Source organism: Lissotriton vulgaris, chromosome 8 (genome assembly GCF_964263255.1).
Source record: "Lissotriton vulgaris chromosome 8, aLisVul1.2, whole genome shotgun sequence".
NCBI lineage: Eukaryota > Metazoa > Chordata > Amphibia > Caudata > Salamandridae > Lissotriton > Lissotriton vulgaris.
This window is the reverse complement of record NC_141696.1, coordinates 379,306,467-379,334,266: the sequence shown is the minus strand read 5'-3', so window position 1 is coordinate 379,334,266 and position 27,800 is coordinate 379,306,467.

The window sequence follows — 27,800 nt, the reverse complement described above, 5'->3', positions numbered from 1 at the left end:
GTCTTGAGTTGTTTCCTGAAGGAGAGGTGGTCCTGGGTCTGCAGTAGGTGGGTGGGGAGGGAGTTCCATGTCTTGGCCGCCAGGTAGGAGAAGGATCTTCGTCCGGCGGTGGTTTTGCGAATTCATGGGACGGAGGCAAGGGTGAGGCGGGTGGATCGGAGCTGGCGGGTGGGGGTGCAGAATGTGAGGCGGCTGTTGAGGTATTTGGGGCCCGTGTCATGGAGAGCCTTGTGTGCGAGGGTGAGGAGTCTGAACGTGATCCTCTTGCTGACGGAGAGCCAGTGCAGGTCTTTCAGATGGGCAGAGATGTGTCTGTGACGGGGGATGTCCAGGATGAGTCGTGCCGAGGCGTTCTGTATGCGCTGGAGTCTTTTCTGGAGTTTGGCTGTGGTTCCAGCGTAGAGGGTGTTCCCGTAGTCCAGACGGCTGGTGACGAGGGCCTGGGTGACCGTCTTCCTGGTTTCGGTGGGGATCCACCGGAAGATTTTTCGGAGCATGCGCAGGGTGTTGAAGCAGGATGACGAGACTTCGTTGACTTGCTTGGTAATCGTGAGGGAGGAGTCTAGGATGAAGCCCAGGTTGCGTGCATGGTCCGTTGGCTTGGGGGCGGTGCCCAGGGGTCACCAGGAGTTTTCCCAGGCGGAGAGGGATGGTTCCAGGATGAGGACTTCCGTCTTGACTGAGTTCAGTTTCAGACGGCTGAGCTTCATCCATTCCGCAACGTCTTTCATTCCTTCCTGGAGGCTGGTTCTGGCGGTGGTGGGGTTGTTGGTGAGGGAGAGGATCAGCTGGGTGTCGTCAGCATTGGAGATGATGTTGAGGTTGTGTCGGCGTGCGATGGCTGCGAGGTTGCTCATGTAGACGTTGAAGAGGGTGGGGCTGAGCGAGGATCCTTGCGTAACGCCGCAGATGACTTCGGTGGCCATGGAGCGGAACAAGGGGAGGCGGACTCTCTGGGTTCTTCCGGCGAGGAACGAGAGGATCCACTCCAAGGCCGATCCTTGGATACCGGTGTTGCTGAGGCGCTGTATCAGGGTGTGGTGGTATACGGTGTCAAAGGCTGCTGAGAGGTCCAGGAGGATGAGGGAAGGGACCTGATGTCGTCGGTAGCTGTGATGAGTGCGGTCTCGGTGCTGTGGTTTGCTCGGAAACCGGACTGCGAGGGGTCGAGGGATCCGTTTGTCTCAAGAAAGGCGGAAAGTTGTTTGTTGACGGTCTTCTCGATGACTTTGCCAGGAAAAGGGAGGAGCGAGATGGGGTGGAAGATCTTTAGGTCCGTGGGGTCCTCTGTGGTTTTTTTCAGGAGGGCGCTCAGCTCGGCATGTTTCCAGCTCTCCGGGAAGGTGGCGGATGCGAAGGAGCTGTTAATGATGTCCCGGAGTTGAGGTGCGATGATGGAGTCGGCTTTGTTAAAGATGTGGTGTGGGCATGGGTCGGTTGGGGAGCTGGAGTGGATGGTGTTCATCGTGCGGGTGGTGTCTTCGGTGCTGACCAAGGTCCAGGTGCAGAGGGTGGTGGTGGGGGGCGTTGGTTCGGTGGTTGGGTGCGTGGTCTGTGCGCCAAAGCTGTTGTGTATGTCGGCAATCTTGCGGTGAAAGAATTAGGCGAGTGAGTCATAGAGATCTTGCGAGGGTGTGATGTCGTTGTTGCAGGCACTGGAGTTGGAGAGCTCTTTAATGATGCTGAAGAGTTCTTTGCTGTTGTGGGTGTTGTTGTCCAGTCGTTCTCTGAATGATGTTCTTTTGGTGGTGCGGATCAGCTGGTGATGTTTGCGGGTGGCGTTCTTGAGGGCTGTCATGTTTTCTGTCTTGTCGTGGCGCCAGGCTTTCTCGAGGGTGCTGCAGTTTTTCTTGGAGTTTTTGAGGTCGTTGGTGAACCACGAGGCTTTCTTGATGCCAGTCTGCTGGAAAGGTTCTTCAGTGGTGCGAGGTCATCGGCGCAGTTGGTGAGCCACTGTGTGAGGTTGCGGGCTGCTTTGTTGGGGTCCGTTGTGTTGGCGGGGGGGTTCTGGCTGAGGGAGGTGGTGAGCTGGTTGGCGGTGATCTTGATCCAGCTTCTGCGGGTAACCTGTTGCGGGTGGTGGTGGGTCATGTTTCTCCTGAAGTTGAAGTGGACGCAGCTGTGATCTGTCCAGTATAGTGCAGTGGAGTGGCTGAAGGAGATGTGCTTGCTGGAGGAGAAGACGGGGTCAAGCGTGTGGCCGGCGTAGTGGGTGGGGGTGTTCACCAGTTGCTCGAGTCCGAGGTTGGCGAGGTTGTCCAGCAGGGTGGCGGTGTTGCTGTCATTGTTGTTCTCCAAGTGGAAGTTGAGGTCCCCTAGGAGGATGTAGTCTGAGGAGGTTAGGGCTTGTGGGCTGACGAAGTCTGCGATGGCTTCGCTGAATTGTGTGCGTGGTCCAGGGGGTCTGTAGATGAGAGTGCCTCTGAGGGTGGTCTTGGGGTTGGTGTGTATCTGGAAGTGAAGGTGCTCGGCGGCGGTGAGGGTGTCGTCGGAGTTGGTCATGACTTGGAGGGTGTTTCTGTGGACGATGGCGATGCCTCCTCCGGTTTGGTTGACGCGGTCCCTCTGGGTGATCTTGTAGCCCTCCGGGATGGCTATGGCAATGTTGAGGGCCGAGGAGGTATTCTTACAGGTTTCCGCGAGGAAGGCGACGCCTGGCGATGTTGTGTCGAGGAGGTTCCAGAGTTCGACGGCGTGCCTGTGGGCGGAGCGGGTGTTGAGCAGGATGCATTTGAGGTGGTTGTTGCTGGTGCTTGGCTGGGCGGGTGCGGTGCATGTTCGGAGGCAGGTGAATTTGCAGGCTTGGCAGGTGAAGGGTCCGTGGGTGCGTTTCGGGGTGGCTCGGTAGCAGGCAGGGTTCCGGCCGGCATTGAGTGCGTAGAGGGTGGCGGCGTTGTAAGTCCGTCGGGTGGGTTGGCATCGTCGAGGGCCAGGGGTCCTGGCGCTGGGCACGGTCCAGGCGTGGACGGGCGCAGACTAGCTTGCCTTAGGCGTGCCTTCGGCACGGCCGCTGTGCGGCCTCCATATGAGGCGAAGTGGGAGGGAGGAGCAGCTGGGAGGCAGGAGCGGGGCGTCCAATGGGAGGTGGTCCAGAAACAAAAGGGGGCGGGCCGCGTGGGAGCAGCGGCGGGAAGCGGGGTCGGGGGGCACACCAGAGGGCAGGGGTACAAAAAATAAATGAGGAAAACAACAAAACGCCTTAAGAAACAGACAAAAGCACAAATCAAGTCCCAAGTATGGGCAACAGCGGGAAAAAAGGACAAGGTAACGGCAGGGGACACCGAGGTCAGGGGCGAACCTGCGGCGCTGAGGGCAGAGACGTGCTTGCAGCTGTGGAACCGTGCGGCGTGGGGAGTGTCCTGGGGTCAGGACACCTTAAAACATGTCCCAGGCCTACCATTGAAGCCTGAATGCAGTTTTAACCTGTCATGGTGACTTGGTATTAAAAACTCCCCTTTTAATACATATACTTCACTCCTAAGGTAGGCCCTTGGTAATCCATTGGGCAGTGTGCTGTGTAACTAAAAGGTTTGACATGTACCTGTAAGTTTTACAAGTCCTGTTAGGGAAAAACTCCTAAATGAGTTTTCACTACACTAAGGCCTATATCTCCCATAGAATAACACTGGGTATTCCATATTACATTTAAAAATATGTCATTTCCAATTGGGAACTTGGCAGCTATATCATGTTTGGTGTCTTTGGAGTTGTGGTGAAGAGTCCAACTAATGGTAAAGTCAATTTTTGATCACAATTATAAAAATGCCACTTTTAGAAAGTTGTTGTTTTTCTGCTTTTAGCACTTTGGTGCCTATAGCCTGGCCTGGGTCACATGACTCGGTGTAACCAACAGTTAGACTTTGTGAATTTCTCCCAGACAGTCACCCAATAGAGGGATTGGGTGTGCCCGGATGGGCAATCTGCTGGCAGGATGGGGGCGGAGCTGAGCACAGCCTCACATACAACTGACTAGCCTGTGCTCTGCCTTCACACAAAGGGCCTAATGACACTGCATTACAACTGTAGTCAGCTTGGAGTCAGGACAGGGAAGGCAGAGAATTCCATGCACTTCGATACCACTGTCTAGCAGCTTCTCCTACCTTCCAGCACCAGTGCACCAGGGTATAAACGTGGAGCCCAAGACACCAACTCTTCAATACACTTCTGGACCTGTGGATACTCTGCCAGGATAAAGGACTGGAGTGCTGTTAGCTACAAGGACTGCTACTCTGCTGGACGGTTACGCCAAAGGTACTGACCTGTTGCCTGCTGCCCTCTTGCCAGAGGAAGAAGAACTGGACCTGCAACTTCATTTTCAACCTAGGACCCCAGAGTGAATCAAAAGGCTAGTCTGCTGGCCTCCTGATCTGAGCCTCAGGGACATAAAAGGTTTCTTAACCAGCTTTTAGACCCAGATTTAAAGAGTTCCTGACCCCCAAATGATGCCTCTTGGGTCATGGACCCTTGATGTTGCTCTTGGGCTCTCTAAATCGGACCCTCTATAAAACCAGCCCGCTTACACCTGAAACACACTGCTTGTACTGAAAATCAACATAAGCTGCCACCAGCCTATCTCTTTGCCTTGCAAGTATTAATTGTCTGAGGACCATCAACACAACCCTCCAGCCCGCCCATCTGCAATACCTGGTCTGCTCTCCGTGCCACACTGACCGCCATCAGCGACATTCTTCTAGCTCCTGTGACCATCTCTAAAGTGAACGGGAAACTTGGCAAAAAGCTTGAGAAGGTAAAACTTCAGTGGGACTAATCTGGGACTGTATCCAACCGCGCTCCATAGCAAGACACCTGAACTTTTTACATTTAACTTAATGCAGGGCAAAAAGATATTCAGGGTTGGCGTTATATGCTGTTAGGCACTATTTTTCCCTTTATTCTTTACAAATTCGTAACTCCAGTTCCAGTAATTGGATTGCTGTCCTTTTGGTCTTGTTTTATTCATTTAAATTTGTTCTATTTTTCTAACCTGGTCTGAGAATTTCTTTTAGAGGTATTTTTACTGTTTACTGTTTGAAGTGCTGCACAAATACTTTACAGATTGCCTCTAAATTAAGCCTCACTGCTCTGTGCCAAGCTACCACAGGATTGAGCACAGGTTAATTTGGGGTTTGCTTGTGCCTTACCCTGACAGGGATTGTGGATGCTGCTTGACAAGGAATCACAACCCAGTCAACCAACACCCCAATGTCTAACAGTAATTATGCATAGTTTTGCAAAACATTCTCGTATTTGACCAAAAGCAAATTACAAGAGTTACGGTGAATCTCCCCAAATCCTATTTTACTGTATGTAGCTGGGAAAACACTGGGCTACATTGTTACATTTAATAAATCCTAAATTCGGATTGGTAGAAGCTAAATAAATAACTCATGAACTCATTTTTATAGTTATTTAAAACCCATTCAATGGTAAATGTAAATTGTATCTAAATATTAAGCAGGTGGTACATTAAAAAAGTTAAAAATGTTCTGCCTAAAACCTCTAAGGCCTTTCTGTGCTTTCAAACTGTAACCTGAAAGCTGGATGGCTCCCCTATGGTGAGAAGTGCACTGCTCAAAGACAGTGGAGATAGGAACTTGGGTGTAAGGAGGAAGATTTCCTCCTTGACAGGAAGGGTTGGGGGCTATGCTCAGTAACTGAATTAACCTCAATAGGGCCGTACTTGTTACAGACAGATGTGCTAACACCTTGGCCTGCCCCCTTCATTGACTTTCTATTCAGGCTGGCTCCAATCCTTGTGGAGCTGCCCCAGAACTGGTTTGCAGTGGCTACAGAGGAGGGACTGCTCATTTCAATAGCCACCCCTCTGGGTGGGCACAGGAGCTCAGCACAGAGGCAGAAGGGATTTGCTTTATTGGATTGTCCCGAATTGCCTTTGCTGACCCACGCATCTTCCTCAGCATTGACACATCGGGGCTGACGAATGTCTACTCAAGGACATTGCCTTGCCCAAAGCAGTCCATCTGAACCTCTGATGCATGGTGCTTCTCCACAGAAGGGCATAGTCTCCCACTTTGCAGCTTTCCAAAACCGCCACTACGTCTCCTCACCCAGACTTCGCCTCGCCATTGCTGCGTGCATCATCCTCAATCTATTCACAACCAGGATTAAGGTACTGTGTTAAGTGGGCCTAATTGGGTCTCTGTAGTCAGGCAGCACTCCTCACAGTTCAGTCTGAACTTGTGACTTTGTCCCAGTTCTAAGTGAAAAGATAACCACAGTTGCTACTTTGTGCCTTTTGGTGCCATTTTCACTTAAATCTTTAAGACTGCATATCTCTGAATATACTTTATATTTATTGAAATCTGCTCTATTTGTCTCAATTAAAGTGGGAGTTTCCATTTCACTTTTTCACTAATTTGAAGTGTTGTACAAATACTTTACACATTGCTATACAAGATTATCTATTCCAAAGTCAATAGATAGTTAAACTGTTCTCCAGTAATAGATCAAGAAGTCATGATGTGACAAATAAGTTATTCAGGAGTCTTGCCAGTTGCTTTGAATCCAATTTTATTTAAAAAATGCAAATTTGACAGAAGCAAACCATTCAACCCAGTCAACGCGTTTTGTACCAGTGGAACTTCATCAGGGCTTGATCAATATCCCAATGTTGTCATCCAAACAGGGTTGGCTCTTGTTGTTATCTCATAAATCCGCATCTGCAAAATTTTGTACCACTAGATGGCGTGCTGCACTCCCATCTTAACTAGGCGTGCACTTATTGGACATTTGAACCAGAAAACAGAAAAATTAAAGATAAATTGGAAGAGCAACACACCATCTACTGGAACAAATTTGTATATATGAAGTAAGCCCTGATAAAGTCCCACTGGGACGTAACACATTGGCTGGTCTGAATGGGTTACTTCTGTCAAATTGGCATTTTTTGAATGAAATTGCCATACCATACTGGTCTATAAGAATTATGCCCTACATTTCTGGGTACATTGAAATTACAATCACCCAGGGTTGGGTACTTTTATTTTAATTTACTATGTGGAGCTGAGTTTTTGCTCTCAGGCTCCGAGTGTAGAGATCTTTTGTTGTCGGTCCTATGGTTGTATTAGGCAGCCTTTGGAATGTAAAAGAAAGACAATAACATGTTTGTGATACATTTTGAATGCTTTATTTAAGATATTTTAATGATAATGAGGCACAGGGTCAGACTGATTTACATACAGCCATGTCAGAACTGGGGTGGCGGAGTGAGCTAAAGAATGATGATGAATTAAACCCAGACCAGTTGACTGGGGGTGAGTGCTTGCAATGTTCAACACTCTTTCCATTATTCCCTTGGGTTTTGCTTTGTTCGCCCTAAGTTGGCATAGTATGCCCAGACATGGGCTCCTTGCTCACTTTGCCACTGGATTCAAGATAGCCTGGCTGATGAGGGCTGTGAGCCCGAAACCGGTCCCAGGATGCTTGTTTCCGGTCCAGGGAAGACATGGCTGGGCAGTTCAGGCTGGACTGTTCCCATGAGGCACAGGGTCAGACTGATTTGCATATAGCCATGTCTGAACTGGGGTGGTGGAGTGAGCTAAAGAATGATGATGGATTAAACCCAGATCAGTTAAAGGCAGGTAAGTGCTTGCAACGTTCAGCACTCCGTCCATTATCCCCTTTGGTTTTGCTTTGTTCGCCCTAATTTGGCAGGGTATGTCCAGCCGTGGGTCCCTTGCTCACTTTGCCACTGTATTCAAGATAGCCTGGCTGATGAGGGCTGTGAGCCAGAAACCGGTCCCAGGATGCTTGTTTACAGTCCAGGGAAGACATGACTTGGCAGTTCGGGCTGGACTGTTCTCATGAGGCACAGGGTCAGACTGATTTGCATATAGCCATGTCTGTACTGGGGTGGCGGAGTGAGCTAAAGAATGACGATGGATTAAACTCAGATCAGTTGACTAGGGGTGAGTGTTTGTAATGTTCAACACTCCATCCATTAATCACTGTGGTTTTGCTTTGTTCACTCTATGTTGGCAGGGTATGCCCAGACGTGGGTCCCTTGCTCACTTTGCCACTGGATTCAAGATAGCCTGGCTGATGAGGACTGTGTGCCCGAAACCGGTCCCAGGTTGCTTGTTTCCGGTACAGGGAAGACATGGCTTGGCAGTTCAGGCTGGACTGTTCCCATGAGGCACACGGTCAGACTGATTTGCATATAGCCATGTCTGAACTGGGGTGGCGGATTGAGCTAAAGAATGATAATGGATTAAACCCAGATCAGTTGAATGGGGGTGAGTGCTTGCAACGTTCAACACTCAGTCCATTATCCCCTTTGGTTTTGCTTTGTTCGCCCTAAGTTGGTAGGGTATGTCCAGACGTGGGTCTCTTGCTCACTTTGCCACTGAATTCAAGATAGCCTGGCTGATGAGGGTTGTGAGCCCGAAACCTGTCCAAGGATGCTTGTTTCCGGTCCAGGGAAGACAAGGCTTGGCAGTTCGAGTTGGACTGTTCCCATGAGGCACAGGGTCAGACTGATTTGCATATAGCCATGTCTGAACTGGGGTGGCTGGGTGAGCTAAAGAAGGATGATGGATTAAACTCAGATCAGTTGACTGGGTGTGAGTGCTTGTAATGTTCAACTCTCCGTCCATTATCCCCTTTGGTTTTAGACTTTTGACAAAGCCAGTAGACTTGCTTTATTATTATTACTGTTGTGGTGAATCCACGATAAAGCCAATAGTCTTTCCAACTATATGAATAGGATGACCCAGTTTGAAGGCCAATGGGCTTGTTTTATGTACTTACAAGTTGACCCCTTGATATAGCCAATAGGTCTGCTTTACTTAAAATGACATCCACTTATATTGAGATGTTGCATCTGGTAAGATGGGAGCTATGTGGATAGGTAGGGCATAACCCACTAGTGGTCAAATGTGATTTGAAAATGTTACCAAAGGCATTTCAATCTACCTGATGTACATAGGTGTTTTTAAAGCACAGTATTTAGCTGTGTATGTGTTATAAGTGAATTTTTATTTTCTAAAAGAAAAGGCATTGGATGGGCAATGATTTAATCACCTTCTCTGAGTAGGCCTTAGGCTGCTTTACTTCGCTACCCTCAGAGACCCAAGTACTACAATTTGTAATTTGGCTACCAGTAAGGAGACTACTATGGACCTATTACTTTTGTAGGATTCACATCCTGCACAACTAATAACCCTATTTCTTAGAGTGAGTGACATGGGGTACCAATAGATAGTAGCTATATGATGAGGAGGCCTACATAGACAGGAAAACAATCACATGGTTGCTCAGCTGGTGGTTGGGAACTAGCAATCCTCAGGAGACATCTTGGAGGAAGACTGCTGGATGGCCATGAGATATTATTTGATGATGGTTTCTGGGTGAGGCCAGAAATCTCCTTCTCCTCTTTTTTGCAGCATGGGCCTCTGAGGAGTATCGGATTTTTCCTGGGTTTGCCTTTGACCTATGCTTGTGCATGGCACAGCATCATTGTTAGGCTTATTTTCCAAAGGTCTGTAATAAGAAGGTGAACATGTTAAAATCAATGCAATAGCTCTTTTGTAAATAGTTTTTCAGGCATGTTTCACAGTAGATATTTAATATGTCACGCATTTGCTTAGTAGCATGGCAGCATACTTAAACATACGAAGCAATGGTAGATCCATACATGGAAATATTACTTATTTGCAATGATACCTCATCTACTAATGCCACAGATCCTTGCTTCGTGAGTGGACTCCCTGATGTCAGCATATTAACCTGTGTTGTTAATGATAGTGGTGCTAATTTTGTCCCTGATCCAGCAGCTGTAGAGAAGAGTACCATGAAAGGTGTAGAAGCTAAATTATAAGAGTATGGAAGAGAGGAGAACAGTGATAGTTTAATGAGTGATGTCAATGCAAATAAATGTATATGAAACATATTCCTTATTACATTTACGAGTCCTAAAGGGTCTAACAAGATACTTTGGTAAAAGAAATGGAAATGATGTGAGAAAAGGGAAATAAGAACATAGAGTAGTGCAAGTAAGATCTTCAAAAAGGGGTCCAGCCAATGAATAGTAGAGGATTGATTTGCTGCTGGCAGGATGTACCCTGATGCCAGCAGTGGGGTTGGTCGCAGTGTAGGCATCAGGGGACTTTGTCTCACTATATCTTACAAAAGAGGCATGTACAGAGTGATGAAACATCCAAACACCAACACTATGAAGGTAAGGTAACATATTAGAGACGCAGAACATCAACAACAAATTCTTCATTTCTGCATGTTAACTAGGGTGCGAAAATGTATGTCCTTTGCTTTCATGTAAATATGTGAAATGTTGGTAAACGTTCTTGAAATTATGCATGATTATGTAGAAATATAAATCTCTCATTTCAAGGCATATTTGAGCATGAAATGTGTCTTTGCATCAATTGTTGATGCAGTAATCTTGCCACAAGGCAGCTTTCTATACTTCACTGAGGTTGTATGGAGGTATACCATATATTTACCTGCCATTATTTACCACAAAATTAGCTACAAGGATTGTCTCCTCCCCCCCGAAGTTTCCCTTTCTCCCAGTGGATTTGGCTGCATGATGGAGTGTTGAGTACTTGTAGTAAGGCAGTAACGGGTAGGAGCGCAGAGCCTGGGTGTGGGTTATACTTATGTGCTTACTGATGAGTGTGTGTTAAGATGGTGAATAATTCAGAATAGTTCCCTCTTCACTTGCCTTCAGAAGTTTCCACCCAGTGCCAGAAAGGACCACCCTAGAGGTGAAACAGTTGAGATATAGTGGATGGGATTTGATACCATCTTGGAGATGGTTGACCATCTGTCTAAGACAGCACTTTTAATTCCTTAAAATATTGACCCATATCACCCCAATTGGCCACAGCATTTCTGCAAGAAGTAGTTTGATTACATGAAATCCACTATGTTTTTAATAACAGAAAGACAAACGCAATAATTGTTCTTGAATTTCTGGCAAGCACTTTGTATATTACTGGACATTGAGGTTTGCTTGTCCTCTAGCTATCATCGTCAAACTGACGGCCAGACAGACAGAATTAACCCAACATTAGAGCAGTACTTACAGTACCAAATATCGCACAAATCTGTCAGCTATATGGTGGTCTTCCCCTAAATCTTTTGCCTTCAAACCTCCTATTCTAGCTAACATAGTTGTTGCTGGACTTAGTACATTGCTAACCAGTGCTAAAGTGCTTATGCTCTTTTGCTCTATACATAGCAGAATTGGCGTATACCCAATTGCCATATTTAATTTGCTTGTAAGTCCCTAGTCAAGTGGTACCTCATGGACCCAGGACCTGTAAATTAAATGCTACTATTGGGTCTGCAGCACTAATTGTGCCACCCACTTAAGTAGACCTTCTAAACAGGCCTCAAGTCTGCCATTGCAGCACAAGTGTGCAGTTTTAAACTGACATTTCTACCTGGCAAGATAAACCTGTTGCCAGGCCCAGACCTTCCTTTTTAGGATTCATCTGCACAGCACTTATGCTGTGCTTGAGAAATCTATTGTATTTAATATATATTAAAAGTGACTTAGAGCCGACTCTTACTTCTTATTTGTCCTGTGTGCTTGCCACTTTACTTTTCCTTTGTTTCAATTGCTTGTGGCATTCTATTTCCTGTTGTTCCTTGTGTGTTTCTGTAATCAGTCTCCCTTGGCCCAAGTACTCCTTTCCATCTGCCGCTTTGGTGGGTGGAACTTCTATTTTTTGGGTTATGGCTGCATAGCATTTACTGCTTAATTTTGCTTACCTTCCCCTGTCAGCACACATTTCTACTGTGCTTGCTTTGTTTCTTTGGCGACATTAAAGACACATTTGTAGTAATTCTTCTCATAGCAGCACAAATTTCAAGTGTCCTTAACAGCTGTTTCATATTTAGGTATTCTCCAACGCATTTTAAATACTTTTGTTCCAACTGGGATGATGTGGACGTTCACATAAATACAGGAGGGCTTATTTACAACCCCCTTGCATCACTTTTACGTCACTTTTCCCATGTTAAAAGTGTCTCAAAAGTGGTGCAAGGGGATTGTAAATCTGTTGAGAGGGCAGTTGTGGTATCTGGATGCTGCTGCATATGATATATTAATAGATTTGATTAAATATGATCTTAATCATTTACCACATTCTTGTGCAGCACTTTCCTACCAATGCATATACATTCGTACATGGTGGTTGAGAATGTGAATCTGTGCTTTCTCTTGAGATGCTGAATTAAATGTTTGCATGCTTCCCTTTACACTAGATCAAAGCCCCTTAATGAGGGGGCGCAGAAAGTGAGGACCCAGATCTTCCATACCCGCTTTCTCTCGAGGTTAATGGCTGCACCATGACAATGAGCATGCTGTCAATAGATCTTAGCACTCAAGACGTTTGCGCCAAAGAAGTTCGCAAGGTAGAGCTATGAATTCACAGTGCACCTTCCATGGACCCCAAACATGCACCTTTGATGTGCTTCAACCCCTATTCTCCACTACCTTGCTTAATTTGTAAAAGTGCCCAAAGATTGCTTAGAAGCCCATGGCTGATTCCATCGAAGGTTGGGCCATTTAACCTATCAGCACATGTTATTCTCAACCAATCCTATATAGGCATACAGAAAACTGCTTCTTCTGCGAGGATTGTTTGGTGGCGCTCTCCGCTCCGCTTTTGTGAAGTTGACAGGATGGATTTATTTTGTACACTGATCCTCATAGTGCATCAGGGGAGAAAAGGTCATGGCAATAACAGAGGGGGGAAATCCGCCCAATTGTCTGGTGATCTGTTACAGGCACATAAACACTCTTTTTGGAAGTGGGCCTCAGGATTTCATTATGAACCTAAAGCTGCCATTCTTTTCGAATGCCTCCCCGTTGGCAACAAGGTGATGTGATTGTGTGTGAATGGAACTCCCTGGATCTGGCAATTCTTCAAAGAATGTGTGGAAAAATTGTGGGACTATTGGAGTGTTGTTGGGGGACTAGTTTCCCTTGCATGATTCCTCCTTGCTGCGTTACCATTAGTGTCAACATTCCTAACATTCTTTCTCGCGTTTGACACATTTTGGATTGTTAGGTTTGCATTTTGTTAGTTGAAGGTATGAGCCACATCACTTTGGTGAATTCAGGAAGGTCTTGTGATTTAGTTTCTGTGGTTTGAAGAAACAAAATATTTATATTGTAGCTTTGTGTGTGTAGAGAGTCATGAGTGTGGGGCATTATTGATTCGATTTCCCGCTTGCTCATTAATTTCCCTTTTTTCCGGGTATGCATTTGTTTGTGAACGGACACAACTTGTACATAATCCAGTCTATATTGTGGATTTTCCCTGGGCTACTGGAAGTATGCAGAATTCGAGAAATGAATTATGCTTTATGAGTAAAAACGAATTATCCGTTCTGTGTTATTATCAACGTCTTTGATACATTAACTCATTCATACAAAAGAGATGCAAAGCTACAATAAAAACGGGTTTATTACAATGAATATTGGGCATATATATCCAGTCCTATTAAAAAATGTTATCAATAAAAATAGATACACTTTTATGCTGAAAATGTTAAAAACGCAAAATAATGATTTTGTCTTGTATCTTAGCACACGGGTGCCATTTCGTTTTATTGCAATGGGCCGGTGGAAGCTTCTCAGGAATGCATGGAAATATTGCACATTACATCTTTAATATGTACACGTCTTTCTAAGAAGTATTTTCTATTTAAGGCATCATAATGTATAAAATGATGCAATGTTTTATGATACTCTTAATCTATTTATACCCCCTTGAAATAACTTCTGCTTTGAGAACAGTGTCTGTTATATCAAAATTAATGTAGCGAAAATATTTGCAAAACATTTTGATTGTAGAGAAGGTATACTTTTTTCCTACTATGTTAGGCTACAGCAGTTTTTGTTTCTTGCTGCAGTTGAATAAACTCTGTGCCCTAGTGAATTTGTGATGTTAGCATTGTTGAATTGTATTTGCATTTACATAGCACTTTAGAATCCCTCGTGGTGCCCAAATTGTGTTTGAGGTGGACAAGTAAGTAACTACTCTATGTGTCATTCACTGCTTCAAAAAACAAACTTATTAATCATGTAGGCGAAATCTATTGCATTTGTCAGTGCTTGTTAATATATATATAACTCTCTCCCAAGGTAGGTCCTAAACAGCCCAGAGGGCAGGGTGTAGTTTATTCAAAATGTTTGACATGTACAAAGTTTTACATGTCCTGGTAGTGAAAAACTCCTACATTCGTTTATTACTACTGCAAGTCCTACCTCTCCCATAGAGTAACATTGTGTTACCTTATTACATTCAATAAGTGATAACTTTTTATTGGGTGCAGGTGGACAGATCAAATTTGGTGTCGAAAGAATTATAATTAAAAGCCCTCTTTAATGGTAAGATTTTTAGTCACAATTCTGATAATGCCACTTTTAGAAAGTTGTAACTTTCTTGTCCCAACCATTTCTTGTTTGCTGCCTGCATCCTGGGTCACATGACTATGTCTTTGTGTACTGCTTTCAGACAGTGAGATGAAGGGAAGCTATATCTAGGCAGAATGGACCGCTCTGTTTTAATGAGGGGGAGGAGCTGTCACCTACTACATTTGCACATCACAAACGCCCTGCCTGAGCACTCTCACAAAGGGGTTTTACACTAGTCTATTATGACCACAGACAGTCTGGGGTGAGGGCAGGGAAGCAGGAAATCCTCTAGAAGTTTTCCCTACTTCAAATTGGACATCAGATAAAAATATTCGCCCTCAAACCCCAACTTTTCAGTACACATCTGGACCTGTGGAAGACTCAGAAGATAGACTGCTGTTCTGCTTTGCTGCAAGAGGACTGCCACTTTGTTGCCTGCTGTGTTGCCCTGCTGCCATCCTACCTGAGTGAAGGACTGGGCTTGCATCTTGAACCCAGGACCACCAGAGGGACTCCAAGGGCTAGTTGTCTGGCCTCCTGATCAGAAGCATCAGGAATAAAACAGGCTTCCTCCATCTTCTACCCACCACCTGGACTCTGTCAGCTGTGAGTCCTACCCTCACAAGAGATGCCACCCCAGTCCTGCACCCTTGGAAGTGGCCCTGAATGTGCTCTAGCAGCTCCAACTGTAGTCACAGCTGAACCAATGCACAGGAGGTGCAGCTCGACACAACCCCGACCAGAAACTCCACATTGGAGCCGATGTGCCATGCATCACCTTACCAAACTCTGCATCTGGTTTTTCTCCAACGCAGGACTTAGCATCACCTCCTGAAGCCTTTCAGGACCATCACAGTACAACACATCCCTGTGTGAGACTTACTTGAGGTAACAGGGGGGCGGGGTAGCTGGCTCCATAGGACCCTGAAGTGGGTGTGCAGTCTAAATATCGAGTTTTTTTTATCGACTGGACAGAATATCGACTACAGAATATCGACATTGCAGTATTATAGAGGTAAGTAATATCGATGTTAATTTTATCGATTTTTAAGTGCATTTAAAAATATCGAAGTATAGAATATCAAGTAGTTTATATCGAGTGTGGAAAATATCGAATTGTTGTATATGTAAAAAATATTGCATGTCAAAATATGGACTGTCAGAATATCAGTAGCGGTCGGCAGTAGGTGTTTCTATAGGGCGGTGACGTGGGCAGGAGGAGGGGCAGGGTGGGGGGAAATAATGTATGGATTACGGAGTTTTACAGGTAAGTAAACATTTAAATACATAAAACGAATTTCGTTGCGCACACTGCATCACATTTGGTGATGCAGTGTGCGCAACGAAATTCGTTTTATGTATTTAAATGTTTACTTACCTGTAAAACTCCGTAATCCATACATTATTTCCCCCCACCCTGCCCCTCCTCCTGCCCACGTCACCGCCCTATAGAAACACCTACTGCCGACCGCTACTGCAGAATATCTAAAGTGAAAATATCGACTGTTAAAATATCGATTTGTGGAATGTATAATGTTAAAAATGTTGCATACATTTTGTTTATGTTTGTTATTTAATGTAATAAAATATGTAAATAATTTAAAAAAAGAAAAACATTTTGTTTAAAAAGAATAAAAAATTTTAGGAGCGGGTTGCGGGTTTTTAGGGGAATAAGGTGGGAAGTGTTTTAAAATATATAGAATTAGATTTAAAAAATGCATAATAATTGTAAAATGTAGTAAAAATTTATGTTTTAGTAGCGGGTTGTGGGTTATTAGGGGAATAGGGTGGGAAGTGTTTTAAAATAAATTTCTAATAGAATTTAAAATTATTTATTTGAAATTGTTTGGAAAATTATTTCGAAATTATTGCGACATTTTTTATAGAAATTTCGAAATTAATTTGAAGTTAATTTCGAAATTATTTTAAAAATAATTATTTAAATTTAGACAAATATTTGAGAATAATTACTAATTTTATGTGATAATCTTTTTTAAAATTTAGAAAATAATTAGAAATAAAGTAGAAAATAAATAGATTTATTGTTAAATATTTAGATAATTTTTAAAAATAATTTGGAGATAAAGATTTTATATTTTCGTTAAATTTAGAAATTATTTTTTAACATAAAATAGAAAATAAATCGAAATTATTATTGCAATTTGAATATCTAATAGAAATTAATTTATAAATAATTTATAAAATAATTTTTTATTTTTAGATAATTATTTTTTATAAAATTAAAAATTTATGTGAAATTTTTATTAAATTGTTTTAATTAAAATTAAAATAATTTACAAAATAATTTTTTAAAAAATGTAATTTATTTATCAAATTAAAAATGTTTTATTGTATGAAATATATAAAATAATTGGAGTTTTTAAGTTATACGGTTTTAGTGTCCTGTATGTTTAATCAGTTTTTTTTGTGGAGTGGGAATGGTAATTTGTAAGGGTTGAATGTCCAGTATTTTTTCTTAGTTTATTTTTGTGGAGTGGGAATAGTAATTTATATGGGTTTACTGTCCAGTACCTTCCCTGAGTTTATACTTGGTGGAGTGGGAATAGTAATTTATATGGGTTTAATGTCCAGCACCTTCCCAGACTTTATACTTGGTGTAGTGGGAATAGTAATTTATATGGGTTGAATGTCCAGCATCTTTTCAGAGTTTATAATTGGTGGAGTGGGAATAGTAATTTATATAGGTTTACTGTCCTACATCTTCTCTGAGTTTATAATTGGTGGAGTGGGAAAAGTAATTTATATGGGTTTATTGTCCAGCACCTTCCCTGACTTTATACTCGGTGGAGTGGCAATAGTAATTTATATGGGTTTACTGTCCAGCACCTTCCCAGACTTTATACTTGGTAGAGTGGGAATAGTAATTTATATGGGTGTACTGTCCAGCACCTTTTCCAAGTTTATACTTGGTGGAGTGGGAATAGTAATTTATATGGGTTTCGTGTCCTGCACCTTCCTAGATTTTATATTTGGTGGAGTGGGAATAGTAATTTATATGGGTTTACTGTCCAGCACTGTTCTAGAGTTTATACTTGGTGGAGTGGGAATAGTAAATTATATGGGTTTACTGTCCCGCAACTTCTCTGAGTTTATACTTGGTGGAGTGGGAATAGTAATTTATATGGGTTTAGTGTCCAGCACCTTCTCTGAGTTTATACTTGGTGGAGTGGGAATAGTAATTTATATGGGTTTACTGTCCTACACCTTTTCTGAGTTTATACTTGGTGGAGTGGGAATAGTAATTTATATGGGTTTACTGTCCAGCACCTTCCCTGAGTTTATACTTGGTGGAGTGGGAATAGTAATTTATATGGTTTGAATGTCCAGCACCTTCCCTGATTTTATACTTGGTGGAGTGGGAATAGTAATTTATATGGGTTTACTGTCCAGCACCGTCCCTGAGTTTATAATTGGTGGAGTGGGAATAGTCATTTATATGGGTTTACCGTCCAGCACCTTCCTTGAATTTATACTTGGTGGTGTGGGAATATTAATTTATATGGGTTGAATGTCCAGCACCTTCCCTGAGTTTATACTTGGTGGAGTGGGAATATTAATTTATATGGGTTTACTGTCCAGCACCTTCTTTGACTTTATACTTGGTGGAGTGGGAATAGTAATTTATATCGGTGTACTGTCCAGCACCTTCCCTGAGTTTATACTTGGTGGAGTGGGAATAGTAATTTATATGGGTTGAATGTCCAGCACCTTCCCTGAGTTTATGCTTGGTGGAGTGGGAATAGTAATTTATGTGGTTTGAATGTCCAGCACCTTCCCTGATTTTATACTTGGTGGAGTGGGAATAGTAATTTATATGGGTTTACTGTCCAGCACCTTCTTTGACTTTATACTTGGTGGAGTGGGAATAGTATTTTATATGGGTTTACTGTCCAGCACCTTCCCTGAGTTTATACTTGGTGGAGTGGGAATAGTAATTTATATGGGTTGAATGTCCAGCATCTCCCCTGAGTTTATACTTGGTGGAGCGGGAATAGTAATTTATTTGGGTTTATTGTCCAGCATCTTTTTTGACTTTATACTTGGTGGAGTGGGAATAGTAATTCATTTGGGTTTACTGTCCAGCGCCTTCCCTGGGTTTATACTTGGGGGAGTGGGAATAGTAAGTTATATGGGTTGAATGTCCAGCCCCTTCCCAGATTTTAGACTTGGTGGAGTGGAAATAGTAATTTATATGGGTTTACTGTCCTGCACCTTCCCTGACTTTTTATTTGGTGGAGTTGGAAAAGCAAAAAGATATACATTTTGGTTGGTAGAATATTACAATTAATATATTTTTGTAAATTAATTAACTATAGTAGTAATTTAAATTAATGTTAAATTAGTAGTAGATTGATAAAGATCTAACAATTTTTATAATTTAATACAAATAATTAATAAATAATTTAAAATATATTTGCACTATATTTTATTTTGAAAATTCAAAAAGGAGACACACACATGTTTAAGTGAAAACATTTACAAACTGTTTATTAATATGTAAAAAGAAATGGCAATTAGAGGAAAAGTTTTTATTTGTAGTTTAATTTTGTAAATGAATAGTTTTAAAAAATAAAAATAAATTGCAAGTACATTATTTTATATAAAAAATATTATTAAATTACAATGAAATAATTTTTATGTTAATTCACATGTATTGCAAATGTCAATTTTTTATACAAATATTATTACATAGTGTACAATTTTTTTCTTAACAATAATTATAAATCACATACAAAATAATATATTTTAATAGTAAACATGTTGAAAATATTTGTTATATTTGTTGTACATACATTTTTTAGTCTTTTATAGTACAAATTATTGATAGATACATTTTTTACAGATCTCAAAATAGTAACATTTTTGTTGGTTACAAAATGATAATATTTATTTGATAAATTAATAAAATTAATATTGAAAATATTAATAATATTAATTTTTACAAAAGTAAATAATGAGAAAACATTTTTAAATTGTACATACATTTTATTATCACATTAACATATTCATAAGGTTTAGCAGAAGGTGAATGATTAAAGTAATTTCAACATTATAAATAATTACAAATTGTACATACAAATAATATTTTCTTTTTCATTCTTTATGAAATAATGTTGTAAATAATTTTTTTAAATAAATATATATTTATAATTATTTAAAAACATTATTAGGAGAAATAATATATACTGTAAGCCTATATTATTAATTTTAAAGTGTAAGAAAATAGAAAATAAATAGGCTTTTCAGTTATACAGGGACTATTTTTTAACCGCGTAATGTTATTATGTTTGATTTGGTACTGGAACAGCTCGCGGTTGGATGCTGCTTCACGTTGGAGAGGGTAAGCTTGTTTTTGTTGTATTTTATAAGCTAGGAAATTTAATTTAAGTGTATGTGTGGTCTATTTAGCTTGAGTAGGATTGTAATATATAACGTAAATTGTGTTTTAGGTGTTAGCTCAAGTATACGATATTTAGGGGCCCATTAGGATGTCGGGCGGATTGCCTCCGCCAGGGTAGCGGTGGCCACCGCCACCCTGGCGGAGGCAATCCGCCCGACATCCTTCCCTGCATTCCCCTCCGCCATATTACGATGGCGGAGGGGACCGCAGCGGTCGGAAAGACCGGCCGCCTGTTTTATAGCGGCCGGGGCGGAAAAGGGATAACATGGTGGCGGTGTCTATCAGACACCGCCAGCCATATTAGAATAGGTATTTCTCAATGCCTTTCTGTGGCGGCAATGCCGCCACGTAAAGGCATGCGGTGTTCACTCTGGGGGGCCCCTGAGGGCCCCCAGAGTGATGGGCAAAGGGGGGTGGCACACGGGGGGTACCTGTGGTACCCCCCTGCATTTGCATACTCGCAGCGGCAGGCACTGCGCGGTGCCTGCTGCTTCGAGTATGGCCGCCACGGAAAGGCATTGAGAAATGCCTATTCTAATATGGCTGGCGGTGTCTGATAGACACCGCCACCATGTTATCCCTTTTCCGCCCCGGTCGCTATGCGACCGGGGCGGAAAACAGGCGGGCGGTCTTTCCGACCACTGCGGTCCCCTCCGCCATCGTAATATGGCGGGGGGGAATGCAGGGAAGAATGGCGGGCGGATTGCCTCCGCCAGGGTGGCGGTGGCCACCGCTACCCTGGCGGAGGCAATCCGCCCGCCATCCTAATGGGCCCCTAAGTGTTTATCGAGTTTTAGTACTAGGGGGCAGATTAGGATTGCGGATTTCCCGCATCCTCCGGGCCGGCGGAATGCACCGCCGGCCCGGAGGATGCGGGAAATCCGCAGCGGACTGAAAAAGACCCCCCGCCAGATTAGGATGGCTGGGGGATCGTGTTTTCAGTCTGCAGCTTTTCCGCCGCGGTCCCCTCACTTAGGATGTCTGGAGGTACGTGCCTTTACACGGCGGCATTTCCGCCGTGCAAAGGCATACAGATTTTTGTTTGGGGGTCCGTTGCGGGCCCCCAGGGGTGAAGGGGGGTGGGGGGTGCACATGGGGGGTACCTATGGAACCCCCCTGCATTTGCCTGCACAAAGTGGCAGGCACCGCGCGGTGCCTGCCGCTTTGTGCATGCAAATGCACAGCTTACATTTTTATCAGCACCCGCCGCAATGATAAAAACACAGGATGTGACCGCCAGGGTGGCGGTCACATCCTAATTTGCACGGAGGGACCGCTGCTGCCCCTGCGGATGGTCCCTCCTACTCTATGGTGGCGGACAGGTCCGTCCGCCATCATAATAGGCCCCTAGGTGTGTGAAAGATGTTTAAATGTTTTAATGTTACTAAATACTTATGTTCATAGGATAAAAAATGTTTTTTATATATGTATAGGTGTATTTGTGTGGGTGGGTATGTGTTTTTTCTATTTTTAGGTTGTCGTCGCTCTTTCAGTTTTTAGAGGAGGTCCATTTGTTTTTAAAGTAGTGTGACGAGTATTATATACTCAGATGTTTACACACATGCTTTGTTTTTCGCGTTTTCCTGGAGCGTTTATTTTTTTAAATTACCATTTTCGGGGTTTTGAAGGGTATACATTGGAGAGGAGTCGCCATGGATTTGCTTGTATTTTTTCTTTTTTTTGGGGCTTCCTTGGATTGTATGGATATTTTGGATTATTTCGTATGGATTTTTTTACATTGGATTACTTTTGAAGAAGCAACAAAAACTGTAAGTATATAAGGAAATGTTTTTGGGTGGGAAATCTGTTTAAATGTTTTGTATTTCTATGTTATATGTAACAGTTTGAAAGTAAATTATCAAAAAAATTAATAAATGTGTTTGTAATTTATTTGATAATTTAATTACAATTTGTTACATGTGGTAATGGTAGAAAAATGTGTATTTATAAATGGCTAATGTTTGTATAGTTGTTATATATTTTATAGAATCGTTTTAGCTATCATTGAGAGATATTCTAGTCCTCTGGTACTTGGATAGAGGGTAACTTGGCTTTGGAGTGTGTTATAAATTGTTTTGGTTTGTTTAGTTAATTTTGGTCCTATCAGGGTTACTGATTGCTCCATTCGGAGCTCTTGGTAACTCTGTTCTTTTTGTAGGGACTGAATTAATTTGTAAAGGGTAGGTGTTCCTCTGCTTGTGGTTGCTTGGAAGGCGTTGTGCCATCCTTCAACTGCGTTATTTGTTTTTGCTTTGTTATTTAGGGTGCTAAGGTAGACATTCCACCAGGCTATTTGATATTTAGGTTGTCTTCTATGACCTGATCGGTGTAGCCTTCCTACCCATGTATTTTCGAAGTAGTCAAGCATAGGGCTTCATCTTTCTTTGTTTCTTTTATAGCAGGGGCTGTCTATTAATAGGTTGTAGTGCTCTGCAACGTCTGTTACAGGAACATAGGCTAGAGAGATACGTTTTTTGATTTGATAAGCAAAGGTGCTATCTGTGGCGTATTGGACACTTAGGGGTCGATTCTGATTCGGGAAAAACCGCTCCGAATAGCCGTTCGGAGCGTTTTTCCCGTACAAATCGTACCCTTCAACGTCCCCGGTACGTACGACGAAGTACGATTCGTACCAGGAGCTGTACTCCGTACGAGTCGTACAAGACACTGTGCGACTCTAATCTCCGTACGATTCTCCCTTGGAACCTGCTGTATGCGACATCTGTACGGTTCGCGGCTGGTTTTTTACGACCCAGCAAGTGCGATACATGTCGGGTACGCACCGTACGCCCCTTTTTCTACGGGAGCTGAAAACAGCCGTAATAGCAGAGTTCGTGCCGAAACAGGTACGGAACGGCCCCCCCGGGTACGGTGCGTACCCCCCATGATCGCAGGGGTACACACCGTACCCCTGCGATCATGGGGTGTACGAGCCGTACCCCCATTGTACGATTGGTGTACGATCGGTGTACGAGCCGTACCCCCATTGTACGATCGGTGTACGAGCCGTACCCCATGTATGATCGGTGTACGAGACGTACCCCATGTACGATCGGTGTACGAGCCATACTCCATGTACGATGGGGGTACGGCTCGTACACCGATCGTACATGGGGTACAGCTCGTACACTGATCGTACATGGGGTACGGCTCGTACACCGATCATACATGGGGTACGGCTCGTACACCGATCGTACAATGGGGGTATGGCTCGTATACCCCATGATCGCAGGCGTACGGTGCGTACCCCTGCGATCATGGGGTGTACGGACCGTACGGTGTGTATGTGTTTGTGTGCTTTTCCGTACGACTCGCCCTTACCTGACGTGGACCGTACGAATTGCGTCCTCATTCCCCGGTCCGGATCGTACTCGTCGGGTCGTACGGCATGTGTACAAGTCGTACGGTATGTGTACGAGTCGTACGGTTCACGGTTTCAGCCTTGCAATACGTACTGATCGCGACGATTCGGACGGATTCACGGAATACGGATCGTACTTCGTGACTCGGACGGACGGGTACGATTCGTATGGAGAGGGCTCCGGATACAAATCGTACAGACGCTTTTTTTCCCGAATCGGAATCGACCCCTTAATGTAGATTTTTGTAGATGTCGCCATATACATTGATTAAAATGATAATAGCAACCTTGTAGTGCTGTATGTGGGTATATTTTTAGGATACTGTTTATCATTGCTTTTTCAAAATCAATGATATTTTTTTGTGGGAAAGAGTCATTAGTTAGTTGTTTGACTTTGGTTAGGATTTCTTGGTAGATAGATTGTTGTTTGTTTGGTAGTAGGGCATATAGGAATGGAATATTAGCATTTTGGAAATGACCATGGATATTGTACAATTGGTAAAAAGGTTTAGGACATACTGCAAAAGCACCATCCATCATCCAAGTTTGGCATTGGTTTAGTTTAGTCATGTTGTCTGCAGTGGCAAACAGTATTATTCTTTTATCTTTGAGTTGTTGTCATATAGTATAAATGGTTCATTATTATGAGTTTCACAGAGTTCAGGTGGAAATTGAACTTCTTCAAAAGTTTTAGGTGTGGGTGGAGTAGTTGCTGTAGCTCTTTTTTGTCTAGCTATGGTTCTTTTAAGGGAATCTATACTTGTTAGTTGGCTAGAGGCATGTTGGGGTAGAGTCCTTAATTGCTGTTTTAGAATAGTAGTTGTTGGTGTATCACTAGTAGTGCTAGCTTCTTTAAGGGAATCAAGCACTTCTCTAATATCTATTTCTGTAACATTGGGTGGGTGGTTATGTTCCTTAGTATAAGTTACAGTAGTTTCCTGAGTTATAGCTCTCCCATAACATTTGTTAGAATAGTATTTGGTGCATTTCCAAAAAACTTTCATATCTTTCTGTTTCTCTTGAGTGTATACATATCCCATGTAACATAGAAGCATTTTGCCTTTTTGAGAATACACACATTTAGCTCCTTCAGTCATATTTGCTTTTTGGTGCTAGGAGAGATTAAACATTACATTATTAGAAAAGTATTTAAATCATGTATTTAGTATTATCATAACATTTATTTGCACGTTAATTATTTACCAGTTTATTTCTTTGTTGAATGCAGTTGTTGGTTTTCTTCGAAGTTTTCTTTTTGCTGTATTTTTTCTGTACCTGTTAAGATGTAGAAGATATGTTAGAAGAATGTTTATTTCTTAATGTTTCTTTGGTTTTGGTCAGCTACATAGTTTTTCCTTAGTTTTCTATTTACTGAGTTTTTTAGTCATTTTTTAGATTAGATACCTACTTTTTATATTTTTTCTTTGAAGTGTTGATGTTGTGCATGTTTTCTATAATTTCTTTTTATCTCTAGAAAATAGAGTAGGAATAAAAGAGATGTTTCAGTTATTTGTTTTCTAAATAGCAGTTAGAAGTTTTAGATTTCCGTTTATTGAAGATATAAAGGTGGTAGTACTTACTTTAGATAGGTTTAGCAGCTTTTTGGTAGAAGTAAATCCGTTTTCTTTCAGCCAACTGGCAGAGTTTCGCCTTCCTTTTCTGGTATTTTAGATTGCGATTTTAGCAGGTGTAATTTGTCTTTTTATAGGGTGTGTTAAATTGTTTGTGAACGTTTATTGGTTATCCACTTTGATACCTTGTTCTTATTGGTTTATTTGAATTTTTGTACTTGTTTTGGTAATTGTTGTCCTTAAATGGTGGACACCAATTAGTGTTTTTTTATGGGTAAAGCATTTTTTTTCAATGTTTAATGGCTTTTTGTTATATTTAAAGAGAAAGAATATTTATTATGTGTATTAAGCAATGTATAATTATTTGCAATGTTTTATATGTATTCTAAAATATATATTTGATGTAAATGGTTTTTTTTAATGTTAGAAATGTTTATTGTCTGTAGTATCCTTTTAAAAAAATATAATATGTATATTTGTGAAGTGTATAATATGTTTTTTTAATTACAAAGCGTATTTTGTATGTATTTTATAAAGTCGATAATAATTATTTTTCGATATTGTAGTAGTCTATATAGTGATGGTCGATATTTTGACGGTGTTTAATGTTAAGGATTAGTGCTCGGTGTTTTTTACATTCGATAATACAGATGGTCGATAATTTAGTTGTCGATAATTTTTTTAATCGATATTGTTGTTTCGATATATTTGTTATTTCTTGTTTAAGTATTGGGAGTCGATATTTTTGTAGTTGATAATTTGACATCGATATTTTGTCTAGTCGATATTCGGTCTGTTGAGGTTATGTCAGTGATTCCTCAAGAGTCAAGGGCACTTCCTCCCCCCACTTGTAGTGCACTAGGAGGCGCGTTTGCAGAATGGCTGAGAAAGGGGGCGTGGCCTGTGAAGACTTACTAGCAATCCTACTGTGTGGGACTTACTGGTGGTAAAAGGAGGGGTAGTTGGCCCCCAAGGACGTCCTTGGGGGCAACTGTCCGACACAACAGGATTGCTGAGAAGTAGCCGCGTCAAACGTTTCCTATGGAAATTAAAATGGAGAAAAAGCATTTAGGGACCCCCCTTTTTCTCAGCCCCTGCTTGATGGATCACTCTGAAATTTTCAAGACAGAAGCTGATGTGACTGACCAATTTGTTTTGAAAATTCACGAAGTTTCATCAAACGGTGCCAAAGTTAATCTCAAATAAAAAAAAACACTTTTCCTATGGAAACTAGGTCCTAACTATAGGATATATATATAGATTAAGCATGGGAGGAAAATCCGTTCTGCTCGCGGATTTTGCGGATTTTCGGTAAATTCGCAATCCGCGAACTCTCGCTAATTTACTGAAAATCCGCAGATTTTTTTTCTTGGTGATACAATATTGCGGCGTGTGGCGTTCACTTACCGTCATTCTGCGTTTGCCGAGTTGTTTTTCTCGATATTTTGCGAGTCCTGCGCCATTTTGGATCTTGCTGCGGGATCCCGCGGGAGTTTGGCGACCCCGATTACATAATCGCGGCTTGCCACCTTGCACAGCACGCATCGCGAGAGTTCGCAATTGCGAACACGTAGATGCAGCGGGCAGCAACAATCTTGCACTCGCGAAATGCAGAATTTGAAATTCTGCACAAGAAATCCACCAGCAAGCAGCATAAACCTTCTGAAAATGATGATTTTCATCAGAATAACTCCTCAGGTTGACATTTGCCTGCAATTTTTTTTGCAAGGAGTTCATTTTTGGGGGGGGGGGGAAGGAAGTGCCCCACAGTCTCCAACTTCCTGTTCCTGTCCAGCAGGCTCCTCCCAGTGCTTTCTTCATGTGCTGGTCACTTTCATTTGGATTCTTGACCTGGAAGGATTACTTTTTGTGGATGCTGCTGGATATTTGGATTTGAGGCCTTTTTGACTTTCTTTGCATCACTTTTGGATTATAAATTTCACAAGTAAGTTTGTTTGGGGCATTACAGTTGCTGCAACTACAATTTTGGAATTTTCGATTTTTGGGCTGTTGTTGGGGCCTTTTGACCAGGGGTACTGAGTGGTGCATGGGCCTAGTCTTTCTGTGGGGTGTCTTGAATTTAAACATCATGGAGGGCAGGGATGGCATGGGATTGTGCTGATTGTTCTGTGTTTTTCGATTTTTGGGCTGTTGTTGGGGCCTTTTGACCAGGGGTACTGAGTGGTGCATGAGCCTAGTCTTTCTGTGGGGTGTCTTGAATTTAAACATCATGGAGGGCATGGATGGCATGGGATTGTGCTGATTGTTCTGTGTTTTTCGATTTTTGGGCTGTTGCTGGGGCCTTTTGACCAGGGGTACTGAGTGGTGCATGGGCCTATTCTTTCTGTGGGGTGTCTTGAATGTAAACATCTTGGAGGGCATGGATGGCATGGGATTGTGCTGATTTGTCTGTGTTTTTCGATTTTTGGGCTGTTGTTGGGGCCTTTTGACCAGGGGCACTGAGTGGTGCATGGGCCTAGTCTTTCTGTGGGGTGTCTTGAATTTAAACATCATGGAGGGCATGGATGGCATGGGATTGTGCTGATTGTTCTGTGTTTTTCGATTTTTTGGGGTGTTCATGAGGACAGGCCATGTGGGTGGGGGCCATTTTGAGTGCTGGTACAGGCAGGCCCTGGCCATGTGCTGGGAGGCAAGGGGCCATTTTGAATGCAGGCAGTGTTCTTAGGCCTGCAAACATTTTGCCTAGCTTTCAACCATTATGCCCAGGGGTAGTGAGTGGTGCATTGGCCTAGTCTTTCTGTGGGGTGTCTTGAATTTAATCATAATGGATGGCATGGGATTGTGCTGATTTTTCTGTGTTTTTCGATTTTTGGGCTGTTGTTGGGGCCTTTTGACCAGGGGTACTGAGTGGTGCATGGGCCTAGTCTTTCTGTGAGGTGTCTTGAATTTAAACATCATGGAGGGCATGGATGGCATTGGATTGTGCTGATTTTTCTGTGTTTTTCGATTTTTGGGCTGTTTTTGTGGCCTTTTGACCAGGGGTACTGAGTGGTGCATGGGCCTAGTCTTTCT